This window comes from Martes martes (assembly GCF_963455335.1).
Source record: "Martes martes genome assembly, chromosome: 9".
NCBI lineage: Eukaryota > Metazoa > Chordata > Mammalia > Carnivora > Mustelidae > Martes > Martes martes.
Genome location: NC_137896.1, coordinates 104,784,192 through 104,788,367, shown reverse-complemented (window position 1 = coordinate 104,788,367; position 4,176 = coordinate 104,784,192). Strand labels below are relative to the sequence as shown.

At 49.1% G+C, this 4,176-nt stretch overlaps 1 pseudogene across 1 annotated transcript; it reads left to right on the top strand.

Annotated features, from left to right (window-relative positions):
- Positions 1-354: 354 nt before the first annotated feature.
- Positions 355-1,997, top strand: LOC308349137 (glucose-6-phosphate 1-dehydrogenase-like; annotated as a pseudogene). The gene is made up of 2 exons: positions 355-399; positions 555-1,997. The product of its transcript is annotated as a glucose-6-phosphate 1-dehydrogenase-like (transcript).
- The last annotated feature ends 2,179 nt before the right edge of the window (positions 1,998-4,176 follow it).

Sequence of the window (4,176 nt, the reverse complement as noted above, 5' to 3'; positions counted from 1 at the left end):
GCTTGATCCCATGACCCTGAGATCACTACCAGATCCAACACCAAGAGTTGGACACTCAACTGACCATGACACTCAGGTGCACCTAAATCAGCTATTATAAATATGTTCAAAGTATTAAAGGAAACCATATCTAAAGAATTAAAGGACAACATGTTATCAGTCTCACCAAATAGAGAATATCTGTAGAAACAGAAATCATAAAAGCAACCAAATAGAAATTCTGGAGTTGAAAAGCATGATACTTGAAAAAAAAATTCACTAGAGGGGCTCAAGAGGAGATTTGAGCTGCATGAGAAAGGAGCAATGAACTTGAAGATAATGCAGATTATCTAGTCTGAGGAAAAGAGGAAAAAGATGGCAAAAATGAACAAAGCCTTAAAGACCTTAAAGACCTGTGAGGTACCACTAAGTGCTCCATCATACACATAATAGAAATACCAGAAGGAGAACAGAGAAAAGGGAAGAAAAAAATAGAACAAAATTTTCTAAATTTAAGGACATGCCCCGCCCCCAGGGGAGGGGCTTCTGAGGCTCTGCCCACACCTTGTGTACAGCTGGTCTGCTCAGCGGGTCTTAGGCATCCCCAATGGTTAAGGAAGGTGGGGGGTGTGGTGCAGCCTAGAGAAGAGCTGTACCAGGGTAATGCCTTCCATCGATCTGATACATGTATCTTCATCATCAAGGATGCATCAGCCAACTTAGCCAAGAAGATCTACTCCATCATCTGGCAGTTGTTCCAGGATGGCCTTCTGCCCAAAGACACCTTCATCGTGGGCTACACCACCTCCCACCTCACAGTGGCAGACATATGAAAACAGAGCGAACCTTTCTTCAAAGCTGCCCCAGAGGAGAAGCCCAAGCTGGAGGTGTTCTCTGCCCACAATTCCCATGTGGCTGGCCAGTATGACGACACCACCTCCTACAAGTGCCTCAACAACCACATGAATGCCCTCCACAAGGGGCAGCAGGCCAACCACCTCTTCTACCAGGCCTTAGCCCCCACTGTATACAAGGCGGCCATCAAGAACATCCGTGACACCTGCATGAACCAGACAGGCTGGAACCGTGTCATTGTAGAGAAGCCCTTTGGGAGAGACCTGCAAAGCTCCCCCTGGCTCTCCAACCACATCTCCTTCTGGGAGGACCAGATCTACCAGGACGACATTGGAGCCCTCTGGGGTTGAGGGCCGCAGGAGTTACCGCAATGAATTTTGGATCATCCAGGATGTAATACAGAAGCACCTCCTGCAGATACTGTGTGTGGTGGCGATGGAGAAGCCAGCCTCCACTGATTCCAAAGATGTCCGTAATGAGAAGAAGTGTTAAAACAGATCTCAGAGGTGCAGGAAAACAATGTGGTCCTGGGCCAGTCTGTGGGGAACCCCAAAGGAGAGGGTGAGTCCATCAAATTGTACCTTGATGACCCCACAGTGCTCTGCAGGTCCACCACTGGTCTCTTTGCAGCCATGGTTGTCTATGTGGAGAACAAGAGGTGGGACAAGGTGCCCTTCATCCTGCACTGTGACAAAGCCCTGAACAAGTGCAGGCCCGAGGTACCTCTACATCTCTGGGACATGGCCAGCGACATCTTCCAGCAGCGGTGCAAGTGCAACAAGCTGGTGATCTGCATGCAGCCCAAAGGAGCTGGGTACACCAAGATGATGACCAAGAAGCCCGGCATGTTCTTCAACCCTGAGAAGTCAGAGCTGGACCTGACTAATGGCAACAGATACAAGAACATGAAGCTCCCCAGTGCCTGTGAGCACCTCATTCTGGACATCTTCGGTGGGAACCAGATGCACTGTATATGCGGTGATGAGCTCCGGGAAGCCTGGTGGATCCTCACACCCCTGCTGCACAAAGACTGAGTGCTTAAGTCCCAGCCCTTCTCAAATGCTTATGGCAGCCAAGGCCCCACAGAGGCAGGTGAGCTGATGAAGAGAGTGGGCTTCCAGGACAAAGACACCTACAAGTGGGTGAATCTCCACAAGCTCTGAGCCCCAGACACCCACCCTATCCACCTTGGCCCTGTCTGTCTCTATCCCCCCGACTTGCTTCCTGGCCCAACCCCCCAATCAGGAGGGCTTCAGGACCATAGACCTCAGCCTCACATTCCTGGCCCCTGGCCACCCCACCCAGTCAGTACTGCTACCACTCTGGGCCTAGGTATATTCCTCAACCACCAAGCACTCCTGACTGGCTCTGTAACTGTCCCCAGCTGCCACTGGCTCTGCCTGAGCCACCTTCTGTCCACAGGATGGAACCCCAACAGAAGGAAGTAGGGTGGTTCTTCCACCTGTCCTGGGCTCCTCGCTGCCTAGGACAGGAGTAAGGGATGACAGGGAGGGGTACTGGGTGGGCCACAGTGGGCCCGTGGCAACCTCACACTACTGCTGGCTACGGCATGCTCCTCGGAATTGGGGGGTGGGCAGTTCTTTCACGCTAATCTCAGTGCAACCTGACATTCCTGGTTACTCACTGGAATGGACCTCTGTGCTACCCAGCAGTCCCCCATGTCTTGGGCTCCCAAATGTCCTTCTGCCCTACCAGCTTCCCCTACTCCCCCAACTCTGCACACCATGGCCTACCCACTGCAATGCACCCACAGGGGGCCACTCCCCACTGGAAAAGCAGAAACAGCCAGTGGCACAACCCACCGTAACCTCCTGCTATTTAACCCACAAACAGAAAAAAAAGTCTTTAAATGTGATAAAAAATATTAATCTACACATCCAAGAAGATCAACAAGCTCCAAGTAGGATAAACTCTAAGGAATTCTCACTGAGACATATCAGAGTTAAATTGTCAAAAACCAAAACAAAGAGAGAATCTCAATGACAACAAGATGAAAAACTCATCATATACATGGGATCCTCAGTAACAGCTGACTTCTCATCAGAAATAATGCAGGGCATTGAATCACAATACTGTACACCTGAAACTAATGTTACACTGTATGTGAACCAATGAATTTAAATAAAAAACAATGGGACGCCTGGATGGCTCAGTGGGTTAAAGCCTCTGCCTTTGACTCAGGTCATGATCTCAGGGTCCTCGGGTGGAGCCCTGCATCAGGGTCTCTGTTCAGCAGGGAGCCTGCTTCCCCCTCTCTCTTTGCCTGCCTCTCTGCCTACTTGTGATCTCTGTCAAGTACATTTAAAAAAATAAGTAAAATAAAAAAAACATTTAGGGACGCCTGGGTGGCTCAGTCAGTTAAGTGGCTGCCTTTGGCTCAGGTCGTGATCCCAGCATCCTGGGATTGAGTCCCACATCTGGCTCCTTGCTCTGCAGGGAGCCTGCTTCTCCCTCTGCCTCTCGCTGCCACTCTGCCTGCCCATGCTCTCGCTGTCTCTCTGACAAATAAATAAATAAAATCTTAAAAAAAAAAAAAGAAACATTTAAATAAAAAACAAGAAAAGAAAAAAGGACTCATGGAGGCCAGAGTGTAATGGGGTGATATATTGACAGTGCTGGGGGAAAAAATAATAATTTCAACCAAAAATAATATAGTGAGCAAAATTATCCTTCAGAAGTGAAGAAGTGAGGACATTCTCAGGTAAATAAAAACAGAGCACTCATTGCTAACAGGCCTGACCAACAAGAAATGCTAAAGCAATTCCTTTTATATTAAAATGAAAGGATTGATGGAGGGGCACCTGGGTGGCTCAGTGGGTTGAAGCCTCTGCCTTCGGCTCGGGTCATGATCCCAGGGTCCTGGGATCGGGCCCCGCGTCGGGCTGTCTGCTCAGTGGGGAGCCTGCTTCCTCCTCTCTCTCTCTGCCTGCCTCACTGCCTATCTGTCTGTCAAATAAGTGGATAAAATCTTTGGAAAAAAAAAAAAAAGAAAGGATTGATGGGGCCTCGGTGGCTTAGATGGTTGGGTGGCTAACTCTTGGTTTCAGCGTGGGTTGTGATCTCAGGATCCTGGGATCAAGCCCCACCTTGGGCTCTATAATCAGCGGGGAGTCTGCTTGAGGATTCTCTCTCTCCCTCTGCTCCTTCCCCACTCATGCTCTCTCTCTCTCAAATAAATGAATAAATCTTTTTTTAATATTTTATTTACTTATTTGAAAGAGAGAGAGTGAGAGAGAGCATGAGAGCAGAGAAGGTCAGAGGGAGAAGAAGACTCCCCATAGAACTGGGAACCCGATGCGGGACTCAATCCTGGAACCCCGG